The sequence below is a fragment of the Bombus fervidus genome, unplaced genomic scaffold (genome assembly GCF_041682495.2).
Source record: "Bombus fervidus isolate BK054 unplaced genomic scaffold, iyBomFerv1 scaffold0058, whole genome shotgun sequence".
Lineage (NCBI taxonomy): Eukaryota > Metazoa > Arthropoda > Insecta > Hymenoptera > Apidae > Bombus > Bombus fervidus.
Window position 1 is genome coordinate 17,501 of NW_027212621.1, and position 17,500 is coordinate 35,000.

Consider the following 17,500-nt stretch of genomic DNA (forward strand, 5'->3'; position numbering starts at 1 on the left):
AAGTTATTTCGAGTTATCTCGCTTAAAAGCGTTATGATGCGTATATATTTTTATATAAATCGCTATATTATTATATTTTACGTCGGGATTAAACGTTTATTTCGTCCCGAAAACGTTAAAAAAAAATTTTTAATCGAACCGTTTTTTCGAATTTTTTCGCTTAAAAGCGTTATAAGGTGCGAATATTCTTGCATAAATCGCTTTAAAATGACGTTTTACGTCGGTATTAAGCGTTTATTTCGTCGCTGAAAAGTTATATAAAAAAAGTATGATCGCGCCCGGGACGTTGGAACTTAGTCTCATTCTGGACCGGTACGTAGGGACTTAGAAAAATTTTCGACCGAAAAGTTTTTTCGAGTTATTTCGCTTAAAAGTGTTATAAGGTATGAATATTTTTATATAAATCGCTATATTATTGTATTTTACGTCGGGATTAAACGTTTATTTGGTCCCGAAAACGTTAAAAAAAAATAGTGGACCGACGCGACTCGGCCCGTCGGACTTTGTCATACTCTCCACCGGTACGTAGGGACTTAGAAAAATTTTCGACCGAAACGTTATTTCGAGTTATTTCGCTTAAAAGCGTTACGAGGTATGAATATTTTTATAGAAATCGTTACGGTTCGACGAATTCTAGTCGAACGTAACGATTTCGTTTTATTTTTTTAAAAAATTGCCCCCTCCGGACCGACATGACCGGGCGGTTGGCACTTCGTCGATCCCCCGGCCGGTACGTAGGGACTTAGAAAAATTCCGGTCCAAAAAGTTATTTCGAGTTATTTCGCTAAAAAGCGTTACGAGGTATGAATATTTTTATATAAATGGGAATATTATGTATTTCTACGTCGGGATTAAGCGTTTATTTCGTCCCGAGAACTTTAAAAAAAAATTTTTATTCGAACCGTTTTTTCGAATTTTTTCGCTTAAAAGCGTTATAAGGTACGAATATTCTTGCATAAATCGCTTTAAAATGACGTTTTACATCGGGATTAAGGGTTTATTTCGTCGCTGAAAAGTTATATAAAAAAAGTACGAACTCGTCCGGGACGTTGGAACTTAGTCTCATTCTCGACCGGTACGTTGGGACTTAGAAAAATTTTCGACCGAAAAGTTTTTTCGAGTTATTTCGTTAAAAAGCGTTATGAGGTATGAATATTTTTATATAAATCGCTATATTATTGTATTTTACGTCGGGATTAAACGTTTATTTGGTCCCGAAAACGTTAAAAAAAAATAGTGGACCGACGCGACTCGGCCCGTCGGACTTGGTCATACTCTCCACCGGTACGTAGGGACTTAGAAAAATTTTCGACCGAAAAGTTTTTTCGAGTTATTTCGCTTAAAAGTGTTATAAGGTACGAATATTTTTATATAAATCGCTATATTATTATATTTTACGTCGGGATTAAACGTTTATTTGGTCCCGAAAACGTTAAAAAAAAATTTTTTATTCGAAAGGTTTTTTCGAGTTATTTCGCTTAAAAGCGTTATAAGGTGCGAATATTCTTGCATAAATCGCTTTAAAATGACTTTTTACGTCGGGATTAAGCGTTTATTTCGTCGCTGGAAAGTTATATAAAAAAAGTATGATCGCGCCCGAGACGTTGGAACTTAGTCTCATTCTGGACCGGTACGTTGGGACTTAGAAAAATTTTCGACCGAAAAGTTTTTTCGAGTTATTTCGTTAAAAAGCGTTATGAGGTATGAATATTTTTATATAAATCGCTATATTATTGTATTTTACGTCGGGATTAAACGTTTATTTGGTCCCGAAAACGTTAAAAAAAAATAGTGGACCGACGCGACTCGGCCCGTCGGACTTTGTCATACTCTCCACCGGTACGTAGGGACTTAGAAAAATTTTCGACCGAAAAGTTTTTTCGAGTTATTTCGCTTAAAAGTGTTATAAGGTATGAATATTTTTATATAAATCGCTATATTATTATATTTTACGTCGGGATTAAACGTTTATTTCGTCCCGAAAACGTTAAAAAAAAATTTTTAATCGAACCGTTTTTTCGAATTTTTTCGCTTAAAAGCGTTATAAGGTGCGAATATTCTTGCATAAATCGCTTTAAAATGACGTTTTACATCGGGATTAAGCATTTATTTCGTCGCTGAAAAGTTATATAAAAAAAGTATGATCGCGCCCGGGACGTTGGAACTTAGTCGCATTCTCGACCGGTACGTAGGGACTTAGAAAAATTTCGGACCGAAAAGTTTTTTCGAGTTATTTCGTTAAAAAGCGTTATGAGGTATGAATATTTTTATATAAATCGCTATATTATTGTATTTTACGTCGGGATTAAACGTTTATTTCGTCCGTGGAAGGTTAAAAAAAAACGGACGGATACGACCGGGCCTTTGGAACTTTGTCTCATTCTGGACCGGTACGTTGGGACTTAGAAAAATTTCGGCCGGCGGAAAAGTCCGAAATACTTATTTCGAGTTATTTCGTTAAAAAGCGTTATAAGGTATAAATATTTTTGCGGAAACGGTTATATCTCTATTAAATACAACTGGATTAAACGTTTTTTCGAATTTTTTAAAAAATTTGTGTTCGACGAACTGACACGACTGCGATATTTGTTTAATTATTTCGTTAATTAACGTTGCAAGGTATATATTTTTTTGCATATTTCTCGTTGTTTCAACGTGTTCTAATCGATTAAGAACGTGGTTTTTGTCCGTATTCGTTAAAAGAGGTGGTTTACTGATGCGATTTTAAAAAAAAAAAAAAATTAAATTTTTCGATAAAAACTCGTTTAAAATATTAAAATAAGCGGTGCGTTAAAATATCTCGACGATAGGACGTTTTATAAGGGTACTTTATTGGAACAAAGTGGTCGAGCGTTTCAGAGACTAAGTCCGACGGTACGTTGGGACTTAGAAAAATTTCGGCCGGCGGAAAAGTCCGAAAAGCTTATTTCGAGTTATTTCGTTAAAAAGCGTTATAAGGTATAAATATTTTTGCAGAAACGGTTATATCTCTATTAAATACAACTGGATTAAACGTTTTTTTCGAATTTTTTAAAAAATTAGTGTCCGTCGAACTGACACGACTGCGATATTTGTTTAATTTTTTCGTTAATTAACGTTGCAAGGTATATATTTTTTTGCATATTTCTCGTTGTTTTAACGTGTTCTAATCGATTAAGAACGTGGTTTTTGTCCGTATTCGTTAAAAGAGGTGGTTTACTGATGCGATTTTGAAAAAAAAAAAAAAATTAAATTTTTCGATAAAAACTCGTTTGAAATATTAAAATAAGCGGTGCGTTAAAATATCTCGACGATAGGACGTTTTATAAGGGTACTTTATTGGAACAAAGTGGTCGAGCGTTTCAGAGACTAAGTCCGACGGTACGTTGGGACTTAGAAAAATTTCGGCCGGCGGAAAAGTCCGAAAAGCTTATTTCGAGTTATTTCGTTAAAAAGCGTTATAAGGTATAAATATTTTTGCAGAAACGGTTATATCTCTATTAAATACAACTGGATTAAACGTTTTTTTCGAATTTTTTAAAAAATTAGTGTCCGTCGAACTGACACGACTGCGATATTTGTTTAATTTTTTCGTTAATTAACGTTGCAAGGTATATATTTTTTTGCATATTTCTCGTTGTTTTAACGTGTTCTAATCGATTAAGAACGTGGTTTTTGTCCGTATTCGTTAAAAGAGGTGGTTTACTGATGCGATTTTGAAAAAAAAAAAAAAATTAAATTTTTCGATAAAAACTCGTTTGAAATATTAAAATAAGCGGTGCGTTAAAATATCTCGACGATAGGATGTTTTCTAAGGGTAGTTTATTCGAAAAAAGTGGTCGAGCGTTTCAGAGACTAAGTCCGACGGTACGCTCTAACGGAGGTTTTACATGGTAAGCGCCCGGCCGCTGGCCCGGCCGGCGCCGACCGTCCGGCCGGCGCTTTGGTATCTATAAGAGACACGTCGAGTCGGACGGTCCGGACGGAACAGCGTCGAGCGCGTGGCTATTCTACGGCCTCGGTTGAGAATTCAGTCACCGCTCCTCGAGTCTTAGTGAACTTTTTTACTATTTCTCGACTGTTCCTTCGTTCTCGTATCGACTCTTTCTCTACACTGCTGCGCCGCGGGTCGCTGTCCTGGACGTAATGACCAAATAACGTGGCAAGGTTCCCCTTAGTCGGGAAGCTGGATCCTGTATGCTCGCACTAACTTTAAAAAAAGTTAGGGCAGTGTGCTTGTTACTAACTGAGTATCAATTCATGCTGGTTCGGCAGAGACCGTTCCAAAACTTATGTTATAGCGTACGCAGTACGTTTTAAACATACGAAAGGCTAATGGGGAGCGTACTACCTTTTAGGAAGTGCGTTCTTTCTGATTGGAGAATATCAAAAGAACGAACGAATATGTTTCTTACGAGGACGGTACGTTCAGCATGCAGTTTACGTGCTTTTTACCGCTAAGGCATATTCGTTCAACCAACAAACCATTCTTACAGAATGATCCTATGAACAGAATGATCTTAAAATATTCCACACAAACAATCAAACGAACGAAAGAAAGTAAAGAGAGAGTGGCGAAATGAGAGGAGAGAGAGTAGTGGCGTTCGACGTTACAACGGGAATTAAAAGGGTGTCGTCGAACGTTCACTAAGAACGAAAAGTCTCGTCGTACGGTGTTACGGACCCACCTACGACACTCTGAGGCTATTTTAAAAAGAGAGTCTTTTGACTCTAATATATAATATATATATAAAATACAAAGTTCCCTGGTTGATCCTGCCAGTAGTCATATGCTTGTCTCAAAGATTAAGCCATGCATGTCTCAGTACATGCCGCATTAAGGTGAAACCGCGAATGGCTCATTAAATCAGTTATGGTTTCTTAGATCATACTTAAACTTACTTGGATAACTGTGGTAATTCTAGAGCTAATACATGCAAACAGATTCGTACCAGAGATGGTACGAATGCTTTTATTAGATCAAAACCAATCGGTGGCGGATGGCTCGTCCGTTCGTCCATCGTTTGTTTTGGTGACTCTGAATAACTTTGTGCTGATCGCATGGTCATCTAGCACCGGCGACGCATCTTTCAAATGTCTGCCTTATCAACTGTCGATGGTAGGTTCTGCGCCTACCATGGTTGTAACGGGTAACGGGGAATCAGGGTTCGATTCCGGAGAGGGAGCCTGAGAAACAGCTACCACATCCAAGGAAGGCAGCAGGCGCGCAAATTACCCACTCCCGGCACGGGGAGGTAGTGACGAAAAATAACGATACGGGACTCATCCGAGGCCCCGTAATCGGAATGAGTACACTTTAAATCCTTTAACGAGGACCAATTGGAGGGCAAGTCTGGTGCCAGCAGCCGCGGTAATTCCAGCTCCAATAGCGTATATTAAAGTTGTTGCGGTTAAAAAGCTCGTAGTTGAATCTGTGTGTCACAGTGTCGGTTCACCGCTCGCGGTGTTTAACTGGCATTATGTGGTACGTCCTATCGGTGGGCTTAGCTCCTCGCGGGGCGGTCCAACTAATATCCCATCGCGGTGCTCTTCACTGAGTGTCGAGGTGGGCCGATACGTTTACTTTGAACAAATTAGAGTGCTTAAAGCAGGCTACCTTCGCCTGAATACTGTGTGCATGGAATAATGGAATAGGACCTCGGTTCTATTTTGTTGGTTTTCGGAGCCCCGAGGTAATGATTAATAGGGACAGATGGGGGCATTCGTATTGCGACGTTAGAGGTGAAATTCTTGGATCGTCGCAAGACGGACAGAAGCGAAAGCATTTGCCAAAAATGTTTTCATTAATCAAGAACGAAAGTTAGAGGTTCGAAGGCGATCAGATACCGCCCTAGTTCTAACCATAAACGATGCCAGCCAGCGATCCGCCGAAGTTCCTCCGATGACTCGGCGGGCAGCTTCCGGGAAACCAAAGCTTTTGGGTTCCGGGGGAAGTATGGTTGCAAAGCTGAAACTTAAAGGAATTGACGGAAGGGCACCACCAGGAGTGGAGCCTGCGGCTTAATTTGACTCAACACGGGAAACCTCACCAGGCCCGGACACCGGAAGGATTGACAGATTGATAGCTCTTTCTTGATTCGGTGGGTGGTGGTGCATGGCCGTTCTTAGTTGGTGGAGCGATTTGTCTGGTTAATTCCGATAACGAACGAGACTCTAGCCTGCTAAATAGACGTAAATTATGGTATCTCGAAGGCCCCCGGCTTCGGTCGGCGGGTTTTTACTACCAACGTACAAACAAATCTTCTTAGAGGAACAGGCGGCTTCTAGCCGCACGAGATTGAGCAATAACAGGTCTGTGATGCCCTTAGATGTTCTGGGCCGCACGCGCGCTACACTGAAGGAATCAGCGTGTTTTCCCTGGCCGAAAGGCCCGGGTAACCCGCTGAACCTCCTTCGTGCTAGGGATTGGGGCTTGCAATTATTCCCCATGAACGAGGAATTCCCAGTAAGCGCGAGTCATAAGCTCGCGTTGATTACGTCCCTGCCCTTTGTACACACCGCCCGTCGCTACTACCGATTGAATGATTTAGTGAGGTCTTCGGACTGGTGCGCGGCCAATGTGATAAGCATTGCCGATGTTACCGGGAAGATGACCAAACTTGATCATTTAGAGGAAGTAAAAGTCGTAACAAGGTTTCCGTAGGTGAACCTGCGGAAGGATCATTAACGAAAAATACAAAAACACAAAGAATATATTTGACTTGAACACTGTATAATAAAATATATATAATATCGTCGGTAAGGAGCCGTACTCCTCCTATATCGACACAAAGTATATACGACGTATTAACAAGCTATATACTTTGACAAAAGCCAAATTTTTTACAATAAGGAGGTGAGAGACGCTCCAGTTACGAAACTATACGAAGAGTGTGGCACTCTCTCTCGATCATCGGGATGAAGAGATATACTTTTACACGAATAATTCGAGGCGCCTGCGTGAGGTCGTACACAGAAAGACCCGCCGTCTCCGAATAATATTATAACAAACGAAAAACTTAAAAATATTCTCGAGGCGCCTGCGTGAGGTCGTAAACAGAAGGACCCGCCGTCTCCGAATAATATAACACACGGAAAACTTAAAAAGATTCTCGAGGCGCTTGCGTGAGGTCGTACACAGAAAGACCCGCCGTCTCCGAATCCTATAACACGAAACCGCTACTATTAATAATAATAATAATAATAACGATATGTGAGGGAACTTGAGCTGAACACATATCGAAAAAACTAAAAGTTACAGTGGAAACCACGTGTAATGAGAAATGCGATCGAGGCGCCTGCGTGAGGTCGTACACAGAAAGACCCGCCGTCACGATCTCGTATTTCGTATTTGCATCGTGGAAATCCAACGAACGAACAATATAATATATAAACTAAAATCTCTAAAGTGCCTCGTGTCGGAGAGATCACTGCTCACACCTCTTCTATATTTCGTAGTTGCGTTGCGTAGGCCTCACCTCCTAGCAACGGGACATAAGGAAGACTGCTCTTTGGGATCGAACGAAGCGTCTATAACGAGTCGTCGACGAGAGCGAAAGAACGCGAATAGCGAGCCGCAGAAAAAAAGGATACCGAATTATATATCTTCGAAGGTTCTCTTCGAAGATCCATGGATACCTATATCTGCGCGTCTCCAGCTATCTCGCGCGTCTCTCCAAACTCTCGTCGTTCCTCGAAACGTGCTTCCTACCCAAAGGGCGTTCGTTCTTCCTATGTCGTTTCGTTGTCGTTCGTTTCAACGGCGAACGATATACGATGTTCGACAAAACGAAACCACGTTGTACGTTCGTACTCGTGGATCGGGTAACCTAGAACGAAAACGCATTGCGTGGATGTTGGCCCGAAAAGATATATACCAGTGCGAGTGATGGTAAAGAGTAACGATTCTTAACTAGACGAAGTTGGTTCGGAGGGGACCGCCGGCCGTCTCTCTATCCTCGCGAGTCTAATGCCTCGTTCCGTCGCTAGAGTTTTTCAAACTCTGCTTCTGGCTATCGGGAAGAATAGACCGCGCGCGAGGAAGAGGAAGGACGACCGTGCGCGTCCCATCGATTTTTTTTATTTTTACCTGAACCACCGAAGTCGATTCAGAGGGGACCGCCGGCCGTCTCTCTATCCTCGTTGTCGTGAGTCATATGCCTCGTTCCGTCGCTAGAGTTTTTCAAACTCTGCTTCTGGCTATCGGGAAGAAACGACCGCGCGAGGAAGACGACGACGACCGTGCGCGTCCCATCGAATTTTTTTTTATTTTTACCTGATCGACGGAAGTTTCGTCCGGTTCGTCTCTTTTACCATCGTCTCGTCGACCCGTTCAGAGGGGACCGCCTGTCCATATCCTCGTTGTCGTGAGTCATATGCCTCGTTCCGTCGCTAGAGTTTTTCAAACTCTGCTTCTGGCTATCGGGAAGAAACGACCGCGCGAGGCCGATGGCTGCGAGTCCCATCGAATTTTTTTTAAACGCACGCACACACATACACCTGAACGGAGATGCGTTCCTTTTCGTCGCGATTTTTCGCGCTTTAGTCGTCGTTGTCGCCATCCGTTCGGAGGGGACCGCCGGCCGTCTCTCTATCCTCGTTGTCGAGAGTCTAATGCCTCGTTCCGTCGCTAGAGTTTTTCAAACTCTGCTTCTGGCTATCGGGAAGAAAAGACCGCGCGAGGAAGAGGAAGGACGACCGTGCGCGTCCCTTTCGAATTTTTTTTTATTTTTACCTGAGCGACCAAAGTGGATTCAGAGGGGACCGCCGGTCGTCTCTCTATCCTCGTTGTCGCGAGTCTAATGCCTCGTTCCGTCGCTAGAGTTTTTCAAACTCTGCTTCTGGCTATCGGGAAGAATAGACCGCGCGCGAGGAAGAGGAAGGACGACCGTGCGCGTCCCATCGATTTTTTTTATTTTTACCTGAACCACCGAAGTCGATTCAGAGGGGACCGCCGGCCGTGTCTGTATCCTCGTTGTCGAGAGTCTAATGCCTCGTTCCGTCGCTAGAGTTTTTCAAACTCTGCTTCTGGCTATCGGGAAGAAACGACCGCGCGAGGAAGACTACGACCGTGCGCGTCCCATCGATTTTTTTTTACCCGAACGATGGAGATGCATATCGGCTGTTTGCTTCGAATAACTGGACGAGAGGAACGAACTTATATATATATCATGGGCTAGCCACCGTGCGCTTTCTTCGCGAGATCGTGTGCTGTACAGAGGATTCAGAATCGGGTGTTATATCCCCGTCGTTTCCTGACGAACGGAGCTTCGATCTCGTTGGTTGTTATATATTATAATGCACTTTACGCCCGGTCGGCGGGCTGCGTGTGTCGTCGCGCAGTCCGTCCGATTTCGTTTTCGAACGTATTTTCGTGTCGTCAATCATATGGCGACTTCCGCGCGTTCGATTCCCGTTGGTCGGACGTTTGTCGGATATCGGCTTCTTTCGAACCGAGAATAAGAGTACAAAAACCTGAGTACACAAACAAAAATCCATGCATAAACGATTACCCTGAACGGTGGATCACTTGGCTCGTGGGTCGATGAAGAACGCAGCTAATTGCGCGTCAACGTGTGAACTGCAGGACACATGAACATCGACATTTCGAACGCACATTGCGGTCCACGGATACAATTCCTGGACCACGCCTGGCTGAGGGTTGCTCACGTAAACCTAAGACTGCTTGCGTTGCGTATCGTTGCTCTCGGTCCGTCTCTCTCTGTTCTTTCTTGCCTCGTCGACAGCCCGCCGTCGTTCGTTTTATATTTAAACGAACGTTTCTGAGTCGGAGGACGAGCGCCAAGCAAAAGAATACGAATTAAAGAGCGGTCGAGGGCTCGTACGCGACGTACGAGCGATTGTTGGACGTTCGTCGGCGTTCGTCGCTGGATCGTGTGGAGACCGGCGTACGCATGCTCTCGATACAAATATATATGAAAAATCTATCGCGTTCACGGGAGACTCGCAAAACTACCTCCGTCTCTTCTCTGTCCCTTCTTGGCTTGACAACCCGCCGTCGTTCGTGTTTTACGAACGTTTCTGAGTCGGACGAAGCGCAAGAAGAAGGATACGAATTAAAAGAGCGCGGAGAGAACCGTCGTCGTCGACGCGGTTATCGAGATACACAGAGCGAGTTTTCTTCGTGGCCGATTTTTTTTTTCTTTTTGTATCAGCCTCTGCTACGTTTTGTTAGTCTTCGATAAGCACGAATGACCGCGCCCCCGACGTCGTCTTAAATGAATTTTTGGCGAGACTGAGAGAAAGCAAAAATATTTTTGAACAAAGTCAGTCGAGAGAGGAGAGAAAAGAGAACCAAGATATTAAAACCTAAACCTAAACTTGGTGGCGTAACGAAAAACTGTGTGCCTTAAAGAAACACAACCGTCTTTTCATCAAGATGTTTTTACTCGTACAGCCCCAGGGATCGAATACCCACTCCGTCTGTTCGTGCGGCAGAGATGTATTCTGCAGGCGCGAGACGACTGACGAGAAGACAACGAGGACCGTCGCATCGATGGGTCGTCGTTGCGTTTTTCATCCTCTGTGCTTTTTTCTGTTCTTCGCGAACCCAGAGAAAGCCGTAGATCCGGGAACGGACACACGAGATTTCTTCGAACGCTGATGACTTAGGGAGATGATCCCCAGCGTTGCGCGGAGATCGGAGAGTACGCGTACATGTATCGGGACGAATTTTTCCCCGTCGGTCGCGTATCTCTCTGCCCGCGCGCCTGGCCCAAAGCCACGTTCGTCGGAAATCAACGAAAAGTGTGTTACGATCTAGCGTGCGTCTACGATCGGCTATATTTAAGGGTGACGAAGAAGAGAAAAGCTCACGGTGTTGCGCAACGTTTCTGTACCCGATTTTAAGATGTGCATGTGAGTCCGTTACAAAGTTGTTCGGATCGTCGAAAATAGTCGTTTTCGTCGTCGTGCGAAAGAGAGAATAATCTCTGACATTGGCACGGAGAGATCGCGCAGAGGAAGAGAACGATCCTCTTTGGCGAGGCTCGAGAAAGACTAACGAAACTTGATTAGAGACGAGGTATACACGCGCCGTACGTACGACGTACGCGCGTGTGATTTTTTTTTGCTTTAAGGCGATTCGGCGCTCCGAGTATTAGAGAAAAAGAGATCGTTGGTCATCCCATGTCTCTTCGTCGTCTATCGCTGGACCGCGCATCCTAACGTATCGCCGGTCGTCCAGTCCCCGAGTAATAAATTCACCCCGTTGTGTACGTCTCGCGCTCGCTTTTCCACTTGCGTGAGTTCCCGTGCGTTTTCGTCGTTGGTACAGAGCAAAGAAACCGATATGTTATATATATATATATGTCGCGTGTTCGATCTCTGTGCCAGCAATAACAGGCGAAAACAAGGAACCGCTGGAATCGTCGAGAAGAGAGAAACGGCTACGGGAGATATATTATACATAACACGTATATATATATATATATTATACAAAGAGGACGGGCGTTAAAAACCGGAGATCGTTACGGGTGTCTTGCGTGAGTCTTAGCTCGAACATGATACGACGAACGAAGTTTAAAAGGCACTTTGGCGAGATGCATAAAACGTTTCTCGATCGAGATAGAATATACGGTTCTCGATTCTATTCGAATTAATTTTTTTTTTTTATTTTTTTTTCTCTTTGAGGCGATTCTCGGAGAGAGAAATAAAAATAAAGACCCTCTGTCGCATTGTTATCAAACCGTCTTGCTTTTCTCGAATCGCGCCCACATGGCACGAAATTTTTTTTTCTTTGAAAAAAAAAAATTGTCACCGTGTCGTGACGTTGAAGCGACCTCAGAGTAGGCGAGATCACCCGCTGAATTTAAGCATATTACTAAGCGGAGGAAAAGAAACTAACAAGGATTTCCTTAGTAGCGGCGAGCGAACAGGAATTAGCCCAGCACTGAATCCCGCGGTTCCGCCGTTGGGAAATGTAGTGTTCGGGAGGATCCGTTTATCCCGTGACGTCGAACCGCGTCCAAGTCCATCTTGAATGGGGCCATGTACCCACAGAGGGTGCCAGGCCCGTAGTGACCGGAACGCGTTTCGGGAGGATCTCTCCTTAGAGTCGGGTTGCTTGAGAGTGCAGCCCTAAGTTGGTGGTAAACTCCATCTAAGGCTAAATACAACCACGAGACCGATAGCGAACAAGTACCGTGAGGGAAAGTTGAAAAGAACTTTGAAGAGAGAGTTCAAGAGTACGTGAAACCGTTCAGGGGTAAACCTGAGAAACCCAAAAGATCGAATGGGGAGATTCATCGTCGACGGCGTCGGTGATCGTTGGTGAGCGATGCTCCGGGTGGGCCTTCGTGGTTCCATTGGCGAGGGCACGCCACCTTCGATTCGAACGCTCCGGCGTCGTAGTCGTGCACTTCTCCCCTAGTAGAACGTCGCGACCCGTTGTGTGTCGGTCTACGGCCCGAGCGGGTGACTGTCGCGTCGCTTCGGCGCACGCGGCAGACCCTCGGTCGCCCGGCCGACTGCACGACGGTACACTAGACGGTATCGGGCCGCAACCAATCCATTCTCGAATGTGTGTGCGTCTAGACCGCCGCAAGCATCGTCGATCGTTCTCAGTTTTTACGGAGTTTAATTCCGTGCTGGGGCGTCGGCAGCTGTTGGCTGGCGGATTTCTTGGACTGGCCGAGTCTCTGATTACCGGTCGGCGACGCTATTGCTTTGGGTACTCTCAGGACCCGTCTTGAAACACGGACCAAGGAGTCTAACATGTACGCGAGTCATTGGGACTTGTAAACCTAAAGGCGAAATGAAAGTGAAAATCGGCGCGCGTGCCCACCCTGAGTGGGTTGCGCGTGTCCGATCGAGGGAGGATGGGCCGCGAGACAATGCGGCCCCGCACTCCCGGGGCGTCTCGTTCTCATTGCGAGGAGAGGCGCACCTAGAGCGTACACGTTGGGACCCGAAAGATGGTGAACTATGCCTGGTCAGGACGAAGTCAGGGGAAACCCTGATGGAGGTCCGTAGCGATTCTGACGTGCAAATCGATCGTCGGAACTGGGTATAGGGGCGAAAGACTAATCGAACCATCTAGTAGCTGGTTCCCTCCGAAGTTTCCCTCAGGATAGCTGGCACTCGTCCGTTCTCTTCGAACGCGTACGAGTCTCATCTGGTAAAGCGAATGATTAGAGGCCTTGGGGCCGAAACGACCTCAACCTATTCTCAAACTTTAAATGGGTGAGATCTCTGGCTTGCTTGGATCATGAAGCCACGAGATACAATTGTCGGATCAGAGTGCCAAGTGGGCCAATTTTGGTAAGCAGAACTGGCGCTGTGGGATGAACCAAACGTGGAGTTAAGGCGCCTAAGTCGACGCTTATGGGATACCATGAAAGGCGTTGGTTGCTTAAGACAGCAGGACGGTGGCCATGGAAGTCGGAATCCGCTAAGGAGTGTGTAACAACTCACCTGCCGAAGCAACTAGCCCTGAAAATGGATGGCGCTGAAGCGTCGCGCCTATACTCCGCCGTCAGTGGCAAGTGGGAAGGCACGCGAGTCTTTCGATCAATTGCGATCGTGGACCGTCCTTCATGAAGCTCTGACGAGTAGGAGGGTCGCGGCGGTGTGCGCAGAAGGGTCTGGGCGCGAGCCTGCCTGGAGCCGCCGTCGGTGCAGATCTTGGTGGTAGTAGCAAATACTCCAGCGAGGCCCTGGAGGACTGACGTGGAGAAGGGTTTCGTGTGAACAGCCGTTGCACACGAGTCAGTCGATCCTAAGCCCTAAGAGAAATCCTATGCAGATGAGGTGTCCTAAGATCATATATATATACACGAAAATATGCTATAACACAAAATGTGTAAAAAAGTTGAGCGAAAGATAAACACCCATTGGGCGAAAGGGAATCCGGTTCCTATTCCGGAACCCGGCAGCGGAACCGCATACCATTCGGGCCCTCGTAAGAGTGTTCGTCGGGGTAACCCAAAATGACCTGGAGACGCCGTCGGGAGATCCGGGAAGAGTTTTCTTTTCTGTATAAGCGTTCGAGTTCCCTGGAAACCTCTAGCAGGGAGATAGGGTTTGGAACGCGAAGAGCACCGCAGTTGCGGCGGTGTCCGGATCTTCCCCTCGGACCTTGAAAATCCAGGAGAGGGCCACGTGGAGGTGTCGCGCCGGTTCGTACCCATATCCGCAGCAGGTCTCCAAGGTAAAGAGCCTCTAGTCGATAGATTAATGTAGGTAAGGGAAGTCGGCAAATTGGATCCGTAACTTCGGAATAAGGATTGGCTCTGAGGAGCGGGGCGTGTCGGGCTTGGTCGGGAAGCGGGTTTGGCTGACGTGCCGGGCCTGGGCGAGCTGAACGGTCGAAACGGCGTCCCGGTCTATCCATTTCTCGTTTGCAACGGGTATGGAGACGATCGCGGTCGTCGCGTAACCCTGGATCCGAGCTCGGTCCCGTGCCTTGGCCTCCCGCGGATCTTCCTTGCTGCGAGGCTTCCGTCGCTCGACGATATCTAATTATCGTCGTTGCGCGCGGTCGTTCTCTTCGGCCGCCATTCAACGCTCAGCTCAGAACTGGCACGGACTAGGGGAATCCGACTGTCTAATTAAAACAAAGCATTGCGATGGCCCCCAAGGGTGTTGACGCAATGTGATTTCTGCCCAGTGCTCTGAATGTCAACGTGAAGAAATTCAAAAAAGCGCGGGTAAACGGCGGGAGTAACTATGACTCTCTTAAGGTTGTCAAAAGTCTCGTCATCGTACTAGTGACGTAATTGGCCCCTTAATGGGGTGCAATGTGTTGCGGGCCTTGGTGTCGCATGCGCTAATAAAGGCTTATGGGGGGATTCGCTGCGTACGGTCTTATGGTCGTGCGTAGCGATTTTTTTTCCATTTAAGGCTTTTTTTTTATACCATCGAAAAAGCAATACGCCGCTGGACTTAGCCGGATATCCGCTATGGAATTACTAGCGTCTGGTTCGGTGCGTACGCTAAAAAGCAATACGCCGCTGGACTTAGTCGCTCATTACAATAGGGAAGGGTTCGCTGCGTGCGGTCTTATCGATCGTGCGTAGCGAATTTTTTTTCCTTTAAATCGATTCCCATCTACACCTAGGCGGTGTCCCCGGCAGTGCCAGCTGGGTATGTGCTATCATTTTGACACGCGCCAGAAAGCAATACGCCGCTGGACTTAGTCGCGCACACTGGAAGAGCAATACACCGCTCAACGTGGCGTTGTATGTGCTTGGAAGGTCTAAGAGCGAGCAGTTCGGTGGTGCTTTTGTCGGAAGGCTGCACGTTTCGGGTTTGGTGGCTGAGCTGGAAAGCAATATGCCGCTGGACTTCGATTCGCATACTCGAGGGGGGATTTTCGCTGCGTGCGGCCCTTGTTGGTCGTGCGTAGCGAATTTTTTTTCCCTTTGAGCAAATTGACGAACATCTGGAAAGCGATGCGCCGCCGGGCCGTGCCTCACATTGCTACCCCTCGAGGCCCTCAGCGTCTGGCCGCTACATAACGGCCTTGTCGCGGGGCCTTGGGGAGTCATAGGTACTCGGGGATAGGCAGGGCCTTGGCCCTGTCTATCCAAGTTGCACTCCTACCTCCTCGTGGTACCGCCGGTAACATGTTCGCTTCACTAGCGTGGGGAAATATCCCCCGGGTGTTAGCGGACATGGCCAAACGGAGTGTAGCGACGAAGGGACGTGAGCTGAACAAACATCATCGGCCGTGCCGAAACGGGAAATGGAGTACCGTGAAGAGGAGGATGTTAAACCAACAACAAGGAACTCGTTCCTTCATACCTATGACGACCTGGCTAATCAAGGACATGAGATGGATGATGGATGGAATTAAATACTTCGGATACATATATTCTTGTTTCAATGTTCGATTCAACCGAAGCCTCGGACGCGACGCCTCTCGATCCCGGAGGCGCCGTGGCGGATTTTTCCGCTTCTCAGGGGATTATGGGTGACGACCAAGCTAGCCAACGGACAACGAGTTATGGAATTACGGTACCTTTAGTGGGCGATCGGGTTGCGTGTCCAGTATGTGAAGAGAAGGGAATAAACCTTTTCTTCATGTCGTTATCCGACCTGAACAAGCACCTCGATCTACACCATACAGATGCGAATATTAAATGGAGTTGTCTCTGTGGGAAAAGTTTCTCGAAACTTCATGGGACCCAGTGCCACATTCCTAAATGTACAGGCACTGGTCAAAAGGCAGTGGGAAAATATAAGTGTGAAGCATGTCCCATGAGTTTCGGGACCCAGAGAGGACTCTCGACCCACGAAAGGCATGCGCACCCTGCCCTAAGAAATCAGAAAAGAAGGGGACCGGACCCCCCAAAAGATAAAAATTGGACGGAAGTAGAACTTAGTCTCTTGAGAGAGCTTAATGAAAAATTTAAAAATCATAAATATCCAAACAAAGAAATAAATAAGATCCTCACAAACAAGACCTTAGACCAGATCAAATATCAGAGAAAAAAGCTAAGACTGGTTGGTGAGGCAACAAGCTCTCAGGAGGCTAATTGGGCAACAGTGGGAGGGTGCGATCTCGTGGATCCAGGCAATGCGTCTTCAAATGCGCCTGAGATCCGCGTTGACAATGAGTCTCTTAGTGCATGGAGACTCAGCCTGGAAGAAGCCATACTGACGACAGCCGACGTACCTCCTGTTTTAAGTGAGGCCTACGATCGGCTGGAAAATATTTTTAAATTAAACCAAGGGAACGAGGAAGCCCTTGGTAAAGAATTAAATAATTTTATTGCACATCTCTATGAAATTATAAAGAAAGTCAATAAAATAGAGATCACTAAATGTAATTTAAGTCGGAATAAGCCCCAAATGGGACATAAAAAGAACAGCCGCAACGCAAGAAAGCGGTTTTCATACGCACGATGCCAGGATCTGTTTTATGAGTGTCCAAAGAAGTTGGCCGATGTCGTTATCAACGACGATCGCGCATACCTGGAACCAGCCAGGCAGCCACCGGCAGCTGAAGAAGTCAAGAGACACTATAAAGAATTATGGGGGCAACAAGGACCATCTAGTGTCCCGTTTATTAATGATCAATGTGTCTCTAAGCTGTCGTTAAACGAAATTTTTACGCCGATAGCTGTTGAGGATGTGGCGGAGAAAATTAGAAAGATCAGAAAGAAAGCCGCGGCAGGTCCGGATGGATTAACAAAAGAACACCTAATGATCCCCGGACTGCCTGAAATATTATCTAAAATCTATAACATCTGTTTATATAGTTCCTGTTATCCTTCCATATGGAAGCGTAACAGGACTACATTAATTATGAAAGCAAAGAAATCGGGCCATAAGGTCGAGGATTGGAGACCTATTACGATAGGTCCCATTCTCGGCCGAATTTTCTCCTCCATCCTTGACAGAAAGTTAAGGAGAGGTATTGTATTGAACCTAAGGCAGAAGGGTTTTACATCCGAAAACGGATGTAAAACCAATATCGAACTTTTAAATTCTGCCTTGAATACAAGCAAAAACGGGGGCGGCGGGATATTCACGATCGTGGATATCTCGAAGGCGT

General features: G+C 46.0%; 2 non-coding genes and 1 pseudogene across 2 annotated transcripts; all 3 read left to right on the plus strand.

The window, feature by feature from the left end:
• The first annotated feature begins 4,742 nt into the window (after positions 1 to 4,742).
• On the plus strand, positions 4,743 to 6,666 carry LOC139997338 (small subunit ribosomal RNA). Its single transcript, XR_011802737.1, has one exon. It is a non-coding gene; the product is annotated as a small subunit ribosomal RNA (ribosomal RNA).
• A 2,822-nt stretch (positions 6,667 to 9,488) lies between these two features.
• LOC139997335 (5.8S ribosomal RNA) lies at positions 9,489 to 9,643 on the plus strand. Its single transcript, XR_011802734.1, has one exon. It is a non-coding gene; the product is annotated as a 5.8S ribosomal RNA (ribosomal RNA).
• A 2,133-nt stretch (positions 9,644 to 11,776) lies between these two features.
• LOC139997334 (large subunit ribosomal RNA) overlaps positions 11,777 to 17,500 on the plus strand; it is an 8,878-nt pseudogene continuing 3,154 nt past the window's right edge.